This window comes from Malaya genurostris, chromosome 2, assembly GCF_030247185.1.
Source record: "Malaya genurostris strain Urasoe2022 chromosome 2, Malgen_1.1, whole genome shotgun sequence".
NCBI lineage: Eukaryota > Metazoa > Arthropoda > Insecta > Diptera > Culicidae > Malaya > Malaya genurostris.
Window position 1 is genome coordinate 190604339 of NC_080571.1, and position 15369 is coordinate 190619707.

General features: G+C 39.4%; 1 protein-coding gene across 2 annotated transcripts in view; it reads right to left on the bottom strand.

Annotated features, from left to right (window-relative positions):
- Positions 1-15369, bottom strand: part of LOC131432864 (complement component 1 Q subcomponent-binding protein, mitochondrial) — a 65262-nt gene that overhangs the window by 28463 nt on the left and 21430 nt on the right. The gene's annotated exons all lie outside the window — the stretch shown is intronic.

The following is a 15369-nucleotide window of genomic DNA, read 5'->3' on the forward strand; positions in this document are numbered from 1 at the left end:
CTGGCCCCTAAGACTGCCGCTTGCAACTCGAGTCTAGGAATTGTCAGCATTTTGAGCGGTGCCACCTTGCTGCGGCTCATTACTAGCGCACATCTCACCTCTCCATTAACTTCGACACGGAAATATGCCACACAACCGTATGCGGTCTCACTGGCGTCAGTGAAGATATGCAATTGAAGGTTTTCCATTTGATTTGATTCAGCATCACCGAAGTAACTACGAGGAATTTGGATTTTGGCGACCTCCGTTAACATGTTCGTCCATTTTATCCATTTTTCGAACGACTCATCGTCAATCGGATCATCCCACTCACAACCAGTTCGCCACAAATCCTGCACGAGCATTCTTCCCATGATCGTGAATGGTGCAAGAAGGCCCAGAGGATCGAACATAGCCATCACACAACTGAGAACGACCCTTTTTGATGGACGTTCCAAGCTCTGGAGCATAGCCTGCACCTTCGCTGGCGGCGTTGCCGAGAAGCAGAAAACGTCCCTTTCTGAATCCCACACTATACCCAGAACCCTTTCAATTTCAGTGTCCTTGTTCTGGTGAAAGTGTATGGATTGGTTTGAGTGTTGCTCAGTGCTGTAAAACTTCATTCAATTCAATTGAAACTGAATGTGGAACACATTGACGATCTCTCTAATGCAGTAAACTTCATTCTCTGACACACACAATGTTTGCTGACGGCCCGCACGGGCAGCATTCAATTCATCACTCGTTTCTCTTCAATCGAGGCTCAGTTTAACCACCGTCAGTTGATCTCTTGAAATGTCAAAATATCTATTTCAATAGTGTGAGAGCGGCCTTCAAATGAGGTTCATGTAAACATTCGAATTAGTTCAAGATAATAAATGAAAGACAAACCAGATAGCTGAAATATCAATCACAGAATACACATAAATTAATTGTTTCCTCCTTTAGTTTTCATTTTTAATACTTTACTCCATTTATAATTCTATTCGTTCGAATTTGCTTGCTACCAAGAGCGAAGGCATTGAAGCAGGTAGACTACTTGGCACTCGAAACTGAGCAAGCAAAACTTCAAATGACTAGGTACGATTAATCAACTGACGATGAATTCCGGGAGCTTCACTTGAAAATGGCAGCAAAAGTCAAATGAATTAGTAGGGATATGCTGACTGTCAGCGGCCATAAATTTCATTTTCATCTTATATTATTCGATTGAAAATGAAATTTTACCGCACTGGTGTTGCTCTCCCATTTCTCGTAGAAAGTCTTTGGAATTAGAGACCCAGTTCCGGATTTCAAATCCTCCTTGAGAATGAATAAACTTTACTTCGCGTGCTCGCTTAACCGCTTCATCGATAGTTTCAACGCTATCGAAATAATCGTCGACGTAATGTTTTTTGATAATTGCTGTCACGGCATCCGGATACAGTTCTGCAAACTCTTCGGCGTTCTTGTTTTTCACGAACTGAGCTGAGCAGGGTGAGCACGTTGAGCCGAACGTTGCTACGTCCATCACGTAGATTTGCGATGGCCCTGAGGAGTCAAAACGATACAGGAACAGCTGAGCTTGTTTGTCCTCAGATTTGATTCGAAGCTGATGATACATTTCCTTGATATCACCTCCAAAACCGTAACGCCGCTCTCGGAAGCGTTGAATCACTCCGAGAAGAGACGTTGACATATCAGGTCCCGTCAATAGTTCCGAATTCAGCGATATTCCTTGCACTGTCGCTGCTGCATCCCATACCAGGCGTAGTTTTTTTGGTTTTCGGGGATTCCGTACTACATTTAACGGGAGGTACCAAACCTTCGACAGATCGGTTTCAAACAGCTCTTTATCAGTTATTTTGTGCGTGTAACCCTTAGCTTCGTAGTCTCTTATTTACTGATCTACTTGGGATAATAGATCCGGATCCTTCGCCAACTTTCTTTCCAATGCTTTCATTCGTCTTTCAGACATCGGGTAGCTGGCCGGAAATCGTCGAAGATCTGTACGCCAAAGCAGGCCAGTTTCGAATCGATATCCTATTCGCTTAGTGGTACGTTTTAGAATAGTTCTAGCTCGTTCGATTTCGATTGATTCCGGCATTACGCCCGAGATTCCAGCTTCATCCAGCACGAATTGATTTCGCAAAATATTATGGAGCTCCTGATTGCTAACCACTGGTGAATCGTGCATATTAGCATACATGTGCTGAGCCGTAGTTTGTTTCAATGGTCCAGTCCATCCTAGCTTCGACTTCACTGCGATTGGTTCGCCCACTTCACCAATTCGTGATTCCGTTGGTGCGAATATGTGTAAATTGTCTAATCCAATCATTATCTTTGGTTCTTCGAGGGCGTGGTCGCTAACTGGTAGGTCCCGTAGATGAGGATACCTTTCAGCGATTTCCTGGAATTTCACCTCCTGTTTTGGCAATACGAGCTGTTTGACCGTGCGCGCATTTAGCAACGGGAATTCTTCAGTTGATCAACTCGCGGACACCGTAAAATCAACCTTCCTCGAATGGTTCTCATAGCGTTTGACATACCCAGTCCAGGTAACAATCAAGGGTTCAAGATGCCCTTTTAGCTTTAACTGATCAGCTACATCTTCTTCTACCAGGGTGACCGAGGATCCTTCGTCCAAAAACGCCAAGACATCTAGTTTGACGCTATCCCCGTGGATGGTAATCGGCAGCATGCGGAATATTACCGAACGGTTTAGGCGAGTATGAGTATTACATTCAGCTTCCAGCATCGGTACTGGTTCGATAGAGCGGTGGAGCAGTGGATGATGATTCCCTTGACAGGCGCCTACATTGCATCGTAGCTTGAAATTGCATCTACTCCTTCCATGATTGTTCAAACAAAGTGTACACAAATTAAACTGTTCTGCTACCGTCCAGCGCTCCGGGACTTTCAATCGCTTGAAGTCTTCGCAGAATCGTATTTTGTGATCGGCATTTTTGCAAAACCAACAAAATAGACTAGTTTTCTTATACGAGTACGGGTCCTTTCCTTCCGTCATTGAGGTATGCATATGCATGAATTCTCTCTTCGGGCGCATTTTATTAAAACGGAATACTTCATTCGATTCGCCTGGCGATAATTCCGATATCTCAGAGACATCAGAGATTATACCGTTCATGAAATTTGTGAAAATTCGAAGGGGTGTGCCATCCTTATTTCGTCTGAAACGGACCCAATCTAGCTAATAGCTTGGAGGAAGCTTGTCTACTATTTCCTGCACCAGCATGGGATTATTGAGATGATCGGACATCTTCGCCGCCTCAAGATGGTCACATAGCTGTTTTACGGTTATTCCAAAATGAACAAATGTATTTAAACAGCTGCACTATTTTTGTACCATTTAATTCCACTATTTCCAAAAACAAACTTATAAAACCGATACACTGAAGAAGGATGTAAGTAACATTCCGAAATACGCGTATCTGTATTGTAACGTTTGTTATGCTTCATTAAAGTATAGTGACTTTGTGAAAGTGTAATAACGTGACAGTGAAATAGTGGAATTAAATGGTACAAAAATAGTGCAGCTGTTTGAATATATTCCGCTAACAGCTCCAGGTGAAAAATAGTGGAAATGTATTTAGTTGATCCACTCTCGGTGCCTGTGCTTTGCGAACTTTCATAAGCAGACTTTTCAATAACTTTTCGGGCTTTCCAAATAAGTCCCGCAGATCGTTAATGACGTCTGGTACGGATTCGGGTAAAAGAAGCCGACTTTTCACCGCCTCTAGTGCATCTCCCTGTAAACTATCCTGCAGGCGTTTCAGGTTGTCTAAATTAGTAAAACCACAGGCCTTGGTGGTATACTCCAGACTGCTGATAAACATAGGCCAAACTTCCGGTTCTCCTCTAAATGTAGGTAAATGTTTGGATATAGCTTGGCGTGCAGCTAGTTGCTCTTTCGTAATACTAGGGCCTGCCTGTCCAGCCCTTTTATGAATCTTCAATAATTTCGCGAGTCTTTCAAGTTCTTCCTTGCTAAATACGTCATTCTCTGGTATGTCCAGAGGCCATTTAGTTTTCTGCCCCAGCCCGTTTTGCTCGTTTTCTTCCATCAACCTTTTGTCGTCCTTATCCTCTTCGTCGGACTGACTCGTGTTTTCATCATTTTCCTCTATTAATTTAATGATTTCCGATAACGTACTCTGCTTTCTTCCTACTAATTTCCCGATCTTTTTTTCCGAAATTTTTCCTTTCGTATCATTAATTTCATCTTTACTTTCGCTTTCCTGAGACTCATTTTGATCACTCAACCAGAGCTGAACTTTCTTCTTGTTGGGCAGCTCTTTGTCGTTATTCTTATCCGAGACACCCCCCACGGCTCCCTCGCCAGCAGAAAGTTTCCTTATAGTTTTCATGCGTATCTGAAACTGTTCATGCAAATTTTGTCGTTTTTTTTGAAACGCGGCCTCATCCGCCAGACGTTTTTCAAACATTTCTTGCTCATGTTCCAATAAACGATCTTGAATCTCTCGATCCAGTTTTCTCTTCTTTTCCTGAATCTGCTTTTCGTGTAACAGCTCCTTTTCTTTAAGCATACGCTCCAATTCCAAACCCTTTTCCCGTAGCAGGTATTCCTCATCCTGTACTTTTTCTTTCATTAAGTGTTCTTCTTCCAACTGTCGCAATGACGCATTCAATGCTGACACTGTACTTCTTACGGATCCGCCTTCGCTTTTGGAAACTCCCTTTTTTATAGATTTTTTAGTTTGCTTTGGCAAGCGCAATTGATTTGAGCATTTAGCACAATTCCATGAACAATTTTTAATTTCATCGGTAACACCAGCGCAGCGAAAATGAGTCCACAACGAGCAGGTATCACATTGTACCATATTATCTGCTCCGTCCGGGTCTTAGCAGAGCATGCAATGATTATCAGCGGATGAATCTTCCATCTCTAAAGGGTATTCCAATTGAACAATTAATCTTTGATTTATGTTCGGAACGTGAAAGAACACTCTTTGTATCAGGTGATAGCAGATCAAAGCTGCAAAAATATTATTACTTAAACGTTCAAATTCAATTTATCTGTTTGCTTACATTAATTGGTGTCCTATCTTGCAACCTCCTAAAGATTGGAATTCAGTTCTATTTTACAGTATTCGATAGCAATATAATTCTTCAACAAATGCGACTTATCTGTGATACTAGGTTAAGTGCAATCTCGCTGTGATGAGTGTCTGTGATATTAGGCTAAGTTTTAGATGTTATTGTAATTTCTACATTTCAGTTCCGTACTTACGAATTCAAGTTTGTAAATCTCCTACGCACTATATGCTTTGAGAAATCAATATAATTAATAAAATTCAACTCACTTTCAAAGAAACCACCTTTCACTTTAACATCAACTTTACTTATTATCGACCTACTTTTTCTTCGCCTTTTCCGTTGTTATTTGACAGATTGTCTTCCACGTATCGAGTGTTGCCAGATGAAGTGTTATCGGTTGGTAACGTTGAACGGCCCAGCGGAGTTGTACGTAACAGATTAGCATCACTGATTACAAATAGGCAACGCAAATGTCAAGCACTAGTTTGGAAAAATGATGCTGACTGTGTGACATGAACACTGAATCATGCTTTTGTGAACTACTCGAATCAATCTGAATCAATTGGTGACAAAATTAGTATCCAAAATTATTTAATAAAAGTATGAAACATATTTTCATGCGACTGTTATGAAAGAAGAGAAAGGCAATATCACACCACTAGGTGGATTAAGAAGGGTTTTTATATTTAAATTTGTTTTATAGAATTAAATATGTAGTTATTTTTATATACTACTAGCTGACCCGTCGAACTTAGTCTCGCCTGAAATTATTTTTTTAAATTTGTGTTTTCAGACAGCAGAGTAGTTAAAAGTTAATGTTTCTTTCCATTATTTTACTGATTACTTGGCTTACAATAAACGAATTACGAAAAATTCATATCCAACACATTAACTTTGTCCCGAAAAAGAAACATCATCAAGAATTATTGTGGATATGTTCAATGCGTTTGGTACGCAAAAAACTAAATAAATGCACCGATTGCCATCTCATCCTTCGAGTCAGTGTATTGAACAGAGATTGTAGATCTCTCTCAAACTAAAGGTTTGACATGTGAGATTATGGATTGGATTGAATCATATCTGACTGGTCGTAGTATGACCGTGAAAATTGGCGACTGCGTTACTCCATCAATCATTGTGAGCTCTGGCGTTCCTCAGGGAAGCCATCTAGGACCATTCATATTTCTGCTATATCTAAATGATCTGAATTTCACATTGCAATGCATGAAGCTATCATTCGACGACGATTTCAAGATGTTTCATCTCATCAAAGATCTGAAAGACTCAAATTTCTTGCAGTCACAGTTGGATGTATTTTCTAACTGGTGCAACGTCAACAGAATGGTTATGAACACCTCTAAATGCTCCGTTATCTCCTTCTCTCGTAAACGAACCACGATCATGTATGATTACACTATTTCGCAAGCTGTACTGAAACGGGAGACATCAATTAAGGATCTAGGAGTGTTATTGGATTCAAAATTTAGTCTCAAAGATCACATAGAATATACCCTCTCTATGGCTTAAAAGATCTTTCGCATCTAAAAAAATTTCAATTACATATACTGCCTGAAATCGTTATGTTGCACTCTAGTTCGCGAGTATGCTGTTGTTGTTTGGGCACCATATTACTAAACAGATAACCTACGCATTGAAACTGTTCAGTGCAAGTTCATTCGTTTTGCTTTGCCTCGCCTGCCCTGGAGAGATCCATTGAATCTTCCAAGCTACGAAAATCGTTGTAGGGTCATACACTTCGATTTGCTATCAGTCCACCGTGATACACAAAAAGCTGTTTTCGTCGCGGACTTAATCCAATCTCGTATTGATTGTGCAGATCTCCTACAGCAGCTAAGTTTGGACATTCTTCGACGTAATTTGCGGTTTAATCCCTTTCTCAGAATTCCTCGTGCTAGAACTAACTATGGCTTCAATGAACCGTTTTCGAGTATGTGTCGCGTATTCAATACTTGCTCTGATGAATTTGATTTCAATTTATCTCGTAACGCCATTGAAACCCGTTTTCTCCAAATCTTTTCCCGCTAGTTTTATTAGGATAATTAGTCAATGTGAATAGTTGTTAGTAACTTTGTAGTTTAAATAAGGGTAATTAATGATTTGTTGATACAAAAGATGAGAAGGTTTTATGCCTGCTGGAGAAGGAGAACCAAAATCTCAGCTCCAGCAGGCTTTTCCTAAATAAACAAATAAACAAATAAACGGATGGAAAAGAGACGACCAAGATGAATACTTTAAATTTATCCCACAAATTTCCAAAAGCAGTCCTCGGGGATTGTTGTTTGTCATTGGATGTTAAGACTTACTTGTACTGAAGACGTTTAAAAATTTAATAGCAAATCCTTAGGGATTATCGAAAGTAATAATTTGGTTTTGAACGGTTGTCCATAACCTGCTTTACCGCTAGTGATATTACTTAGTCGTGTTTGATAAATGTTCGTAGCATGATAATTACAGGATCAATTTTCGATTAACGAATTAGCGATAAAATGTAAAATTCTTGACCATTCGAAAATTCAAATTAATCTTTTATTAAATATTGTGTCCATTAACTGTGACATGAACGCTGGATTCGTTCAAGAATTGTATCAAAAGACCTCTCATTTGTCGAGCCACCACATGTTTTTGCTTAGTATTCAGTCCTGAGAATCAATATTCTGTTCTAGCGGAGCGAACATGAGGAGTGATTATACCAGTATTCTTCTTATCGTTAAAGCCAATGTATATAACAGCAGATTTCACAACTAATGGTTCTTACATGCCACGATTTCTCCTTCAGGTATGATATTCACGATTCGCATATGGTAATTCGTCAAGTAATCCAAAGTTCGGAAAATGAAATGATTTGGCTTAAGCAGCTTACAAATGTCATTAATAGCATCCTAAGAAGACCGTTTTGAAGTAAACCACTCTTGAAAACTTACCCGAATCTGCTGAACAAACTTCAGCATGCTAAATGCCAAGAAGATATTTTCATTTGAACTCATTATTTCAACACCAGAATCCTATCATTATTACTTAAAAATTCGTTACATAATTTGATTTGTTCAACTCACGGCCACGATGGCCAACATTATTCATCTAACTACATTTACTGGTAAATGATATTAGAACTTGTGCTTCTGTTTACGGTATAGCTAAAAGTCATGTGCATTCTACCATAAGGTTATTTGGCAATTTTGATACCCTATTAGGCACGTGTTTCCAAATGACGAATCAATCATGCATGTAAAATCTCCACCCAAAACTACCCGTTGCGCGCAAAAAGATTTTTTCAACGATCTAGTATTCCTTTCTTCGACGGCCAAACACTTATGCAACTCGTTATGCGCCAAACACCTATCGATGATCTAGCAATCATTGGCGACTTTTTCAGTGGAAAATTCCATTGTCCATACAAAATAACTTTATTGGTTTTTCCCACTTTTCCGGTAAGTTTTCCTATTTTTTTTATGTACGAATCCGGTGGGGGTAAAAACTGATCAAACAAAAAAAAAGCATCTCAATCCGTCCAGCCGTTCTTACGTGATGCGATTGAATGATCTCTGCATTTATATATATGTATATATATATATATATATACATATATATATATATATATATATGTATATATATATATTTATATATATATATATATATATATATATATATATATATATATATATATATATATATATATATATATATATATATATATATATATACATATATATATATATATATATATATATATATATATATATATATATATATATATATATATATATATATATATATATATATATATATATATATATATATATATATATATACATATATATATATATATATATATATATATATATATATATATATATATATATATATATATATATATATATATTTATATATATATATATATATATATGTATATATATATATTTATATATATATATATATATATATATATATATATATATATATATATATATATATATATATATATATATATATATATATATATATATATATATATATATATATATGTATCTTTCCATGTTAATGTATCTTTCCATTATTTTACTGATTACTTGGCTGCGATGAATTCATAAAAAAATTGTGAATATGTTAAAAGCTTTTGTTAAGCAAAAATAAAGCGAATGCACCGCGAATCATCTTTTGAGTCAGTGCATCGAATAGCGATTGTTGATCTCTCTCAGACTATGGTTTCGACATATGGAATAAAAAGTGAAGCAAAAATAACTGAGATGACTACTTTAAATTGATTAGAACAAATTTACAAAAGCTGCCCTCGCGACTTGTAGTTCGTCACTTCTCGCTAGTCTGGTGATATTATTTAATCGTGTTTGATGAATGTTCGTAGCGTGACAATCACAAGAAAAAATTTCCATTAACAATTTAGCGATAAAACTTTATTTTTACTTTTAATGTATGAGTAACTATTTAGTAAATTTTTTGGTGTGGGGGAGTGTGGTGGGCAAAAAAAAAAATTTAACATATCAGAGACTCGGATGTTTCGCATCGCTAAGTTCGACTCCTCTGGTAGACGGTTAGATGCGTTTAGATGTTTAGATGCGAGAAATCTTCTTCTTACTTAAATGAACCTTGTTAAACCTCCTGGAGTACTATGGTTAGTTTGATATTGTTAAAAAATCGAATGATAAAATGAGTAATTCTTGGACATTCGAATGTTCAAGTTACCATTCTTTTAAATATTGTATCCATTAACTTTTACATGAACACTGCATTCGTTTAATAGTTTTATCAATAGTCATATCATTAGTCAACACCACATAATTTTGTTTAGTACCCCACCTACAATTAATGAATGGTGGAGTTCAGCACTGAGAATCTATATCAGAAAGTTTTATATGAAAATAATGTGCAGTTCTTCTGTTATAGAGGAGTGAAGATGAGGAGTGATTGTACCAGTATGCAGCTTATCGTTCGAGTCAATGCATAAAATCTCACAACTAATGGTTTTCAATCCACCAGAATTTACCCGACGCGAGCGAACTTCAGCATGCTAAATTCAAAGCAAACCTCTATGATTGATCTCATTATTTAAACAGCAGCATCTTATCATTGATTCGTACAAAAATCGTTCTATTTATAAGGTGATTTGTTCAACTCACGCCTACGATGGCCAACAATAAACAACTAACCGATTACATTGCACACAATGCATCTTCTGGTAAACAGTATCAGAACTTTTGATCATGTTTACGGTATAGCTAGAACACTCATATGCGTTCCATCATTGAATCATTTGGCAATCAATAATAACTTTATTGGTTTTTCCCACTTTTCCGGTAAGTTTTCCTAATTTTTTTGATGTACGAACCCGGTGGGGGTAAAAACTGATCAAACAAAAAAAAGCATCTCAATCCGTCCATCCGTTCTTACGTGATGCGATTACAAAGAACGATCTCTGCATTTTTATATATATAGATATACGGTCACGTTTTGAAGAACGATGAGGAAGCTTCTCTTCACAAAGCCTCTGTTCAAATTCCTACGACCCTTTTTTTATCACTTTACCTTACAAAGTTTTTGTCTTAGTCTTTGAACAAGCATACCAACTATCAAAAGAACGAACGAACGGCTCTGGAGAACTAGTTCTTTCAATTGAACTCTACAGTACTGAACGGTTCTTTGAACTGTTTTGCCCATCTATAGTTAGAAGTAAGTTATATAATTTATTTTACCGCATTCTCAGATAAAGTGATTCTCAAACGTTGGGAAAGAAAATGGAGCTTCTTCGAAAAATAGATTAAATGAACAATTTAACTTGAAGGAAATAGTTCGCATGCTCACGTTCAGCCTGGTGTAATTTTTCGTAAAGTTGTACGTCCGCATTTTTTCGAATCTATTCTTCCTTAAGTAAAGCCAAGCTGCTGAAAAAATTTTCTTACTGAGTTGACTGAATTTCGCAATTATTTTTTTTTCCTCTCATGGGCTTTATGGCTCAGACCTATTGATCCATAAAGCCCCGTCTTGTGAATTGTGTTGCCAAATTAATCGAACCTATTAGTATGGAAATAAGTAAAACTAAATTGATTAGTACGGTTACAGAGGTTGTTCCAGAAAGTAAACACCGTCTTTACAGTTGCCAAACTAAGCAGCTAAAAGGCTGTAATTTATTCAATTCATTAATTATTATTCTATGGTAAGTATACTTATTTCATACATATTCAGTGTTTTCTTCTTCTTTCTTTTCAGGTATTGTCACGGAAGGATGATTGCTCACAATCTACAATAGTAACGGTAAGTTTTAGGTTAAGTTTCAGGTAAGTATTTTTCAGCAACTTTTCAGGTAAGTGTGATTCAATTATTCAGGTAAGTAATCTTAGAAAATCTTCGCAATTCACAACGTACCTCAATTGAACTAGTTTTTCCACTCACTACGTGGATGAATCAATTTAGATTTAATAATTAAACAATTCACTGAATTCACTGCGCGCTATTAAACTGATTACGATGATTGATTTCTAACTTTCTCTTTCACTCCTGCCGTCTGTCAAACATGAGCATGAGTCACGTAATTTTTTATTCCCTGTGGTAACTTTCTTGCGAGGGATAGGGCAGATGGTTCACAAGTACTCTTGACGACGAATATCGTTAACATTCCCCGACCCGTGAACCATTTCCGATTCCGAGAAAATTCGCTCCGACTTCTGGCTATTGCTGGCGACATCTAGAACGGCTAACTTTACTGCTGGCCTACCAAACACGCCTCTGCTTGTCTGCACTGTCGCTCTCCTTACTTATCCGGAAAGGTCTCCAGAATGCGTCCTCGTTCCCAGCGGTTTCTAGCTTGTTCATCAACTATGACGACCAGATCGCCAGGTTCTAACGGTTTAACTGCATCGAACCACTTTGTCTGCCGTGTTAACATTGGAAGATATTCCCGAACCCACCTTCGCCAGAAATCATCCACGATGAGCTGGGCTAGCTTCCAACTATCCCGAAGAATGTTTCCGGTAGGTATAGAATTGCTCGGTGGTTGCTTGATACCGCTCGAACTATATAGCAGGAAATGATTAGGTGTGAGTGCTTCGTGGTCTTCTGCTTCCAAGGGCACGTAAGTCAGTGGCCGCGAATTTACAATACCTTCGGCTTCCAGCATGATCGTTTCCAGTACTTCGTCACTTGTATGTCGAGGACTGTCGAAAATAGCCTTCATCGCGACCTTCACGGACTTAACCATGCGTTCCCATGGCCCTCCCATATGCGGAGCTGCCGGAACGTTGAAATGCCACTGCGTATCAGCGTTCGTGAATGTAGCGGCACAGTGCTTCGATATTTCCTCGATTTTCGACCTTTCTTCCGATAGCTGACGATTTGCTCCAACGAAATTAGTGCCATTATCGGAGAAAACCTCCAGGGACGCGCAACGCCGAGACACGAATCTACTGAATGCCATTACACAAGAGGTTGTCGATAGGCTATGCACCAACTCTAAGTGAACCGCACGAACCGTGAGACAGGTGAACAGGCATATCCACCGCTTGACCAAACTGCGTCCTACCTTGACTTCGAAGGGTCCCATGTAGTCGACACCGACATACGTAAATGGTCGAATAAATGGTGTTAGGGAAGCGGTCCCATAAGCGGTGGCACCGGAACAGCTTTCTTCACTTTACAGTACTGACAACTTCTGCCAACTTGACGTATGAGAGTTCGCAACCTCGAGATGTGAAATTTCTGTCGCAATTCGTTGTAGACTGTCTCATTGTTAGCGTGAAGAAACCGTCGATGAACAGCATCCACAAGAAGAACGGTTATACGGCTATTCCTAGGAAGTACTAATGGGTATCTTGTCGCGTAGGGAACATGTGATGCGTTGCCGATACGACTTTTGATCCGAATCAGTCCTTCTTCGTATATAAAGAGAACCATCGAACTTAATGGACTTCGTTTATTAACGTTGCGACCCTTTGTCAGCGCCTGAATCTCTTCGAAGTATGCCTGCACTTGTGCCTGATGCCAAAGAGCTTTCTCTGCCTTCTCGAATTGATTCTGGTCGAGACCGAAACTACTGCGTCCACGGTTTTCCGAATGTTTCCATATATTTAATGCTTTGTAGACATAAGCCATCGTTCGTACTAAGCGATTCCAGTTAGAGAAACGGCCAGCGTCCACGATCTCATCAACTGTCTGGTGTACAGCTACCACTCGAACTTCCTCAACGGATGCATCTATCTCATCTACCGTGTTTGATTGCTTGGGCCACTGCTCTTTCCTGGGTAGAAATGATGGGGCTTGATACCAAAGATTTTCCGGATTGAACGACGGTCCTGCGTTCCACTTAGTAGCATCATCGGCTACGTTGAGCTTTGAGGGCACGTAGTACCATTCATCGACACTGGTGAGCGAAAGAATTTCGCCGACTCGGAAGGACACGAACGGGGGATAACGACGACTGTCAGAGCGAAGCCAGGCTAGAACCAAAAACGTCTTCTTATGTTTTTGTTTTTGCTGCTACTAGCGAACACCAACTACTGCCATTATGCGACATCCTTAAATATGCCACGCAAGCGCACGCCGACACACTGGCATCGGTGAACACATGAATCTCCATTTCCTCCACCTCTTGAGACTGAAGACCACCGAAATAACATCGAGGTATTCTTACTTCGTCGATCATATCATACAACTCGATCCATCTATTCCATAGATCGTGCAAGCTCTCCGAAATAGGTTCGTCCCAGTTCGTTCCTGTCCGCCAAATCTCTTGCATTAAGATTTTTCCTTGAACTACGAAATGCGCTACAAATCCCAATGGGTCATACAGCTTCATTACCGTTCGCAGTACCTGCCGTTTCGTCGGAATTACAACACTGCTGCTCAGAACATCTTTCACAGCCGATCGGTCGAATGTGAAGTGATCTGTTGAAGGAACCCACACAATTCCTAAAACTCGCTCGAACGAATGATCTTTATCCAATCCCAACGACTTGCTGTTCGACGTACCGGTTTCTCCGAGACGATCGAGCACGTTTTGCGAATTTGACAAAATTTTTCCGAACTCGAAACCAGCTTCTGCATGAATGAGTTGCACTTCTTTAACGAGTTTTACTGCTTCATCTTCCGAATCAACACTATCCAGAAAATCGTTCACGTAGTGGTTGTAGACGATTGCATCTGCAGCTCTTGGATACAGTTTTGCATATTCGAGTGCATTTTTGTTCTTCACGAACTGTGCTGTACACGGTGAACTGGTAGCTCCGAACATAGCAACGTTGATTACGTACACCTCAACTTCATCCGCCGGACTGTTACGCCATACGGAGCACTGCGACCACTTATCCTCCTCCCGAATAAGGATGCGAAGGAACATTTCGCGAATATCAGAGCAAACTGCTATTTTGCCTTCTCGAAAACGTAGCAGGAGGCCTACTAACGATACGAGGAGATCCGGACCTTTGAGCAGCATGTCGTTGAACGCAACTCCACCGGCTTTTGCGGCTGCATCCCACACCATCCGAATTTTGTTGGGTTTCTTAGGATTCGTCACTACTCCTAACGGCAGATACCATGTTCTACGGGTGTTTACTTTCGCTAACTCTTCTGGCGATACTTTACGAACGTACTGTTTCTGCTCGTAGCTTTTGATTTGATCGTTAACTTTTATCCGTAAATCAGGATCTTTTGCCAAGCGTTTCTCCAAACCTTTCAACCTGCTGATCGCCATTTGATAGCTATCTGGGAAACTTAATTCGTCCTTTCGCCAGAGTAAACCTGTCTCCATTCGGTTTTCTTTTCGTACTGTTGTTGCCTCCAAGATACTACGTGCTCGTTTATCCTCTTCCGATTCTAACTGATGCGTCGAAACTACTTCTTCCACCGCAAAAAACTTCCGCATTGCATCATGTATGCTGCTGTTGCTCATGTCGTCACATGAATGAATGTGTAACTGTTCAACCGAATTTTTATTACCACAACTTCTCCCGTATATGCACCAGCCTAATCGAGTTTTAGATGCTACAGGTTCGCTGTTACTGCCTTCTCGTGTTTTCAAGCTAGTCAGCAGCCGTACGTGTTCCAGACCGATTATCATACCAGGTTTGGCATCGATGTAACTGGCTACGGGAAGTCCTTGAAGATACGGAAATCTACTCGACAACTCTGTATAGTCCAGCGTTTGACTTGGAAGGCCTAGCTCGCGCACCGTGCGTACATTGGCCAGTCGAAACGTTTGCTTCTCTTTGTCGTCCGATATTTCAACTGTCAGCCTCTTTGACGCTTTCTCGGGTCTGCTAACCTTTCCGGTCCAACTCAGCCATAGATGATCAGGTTCTCCTTCTATGC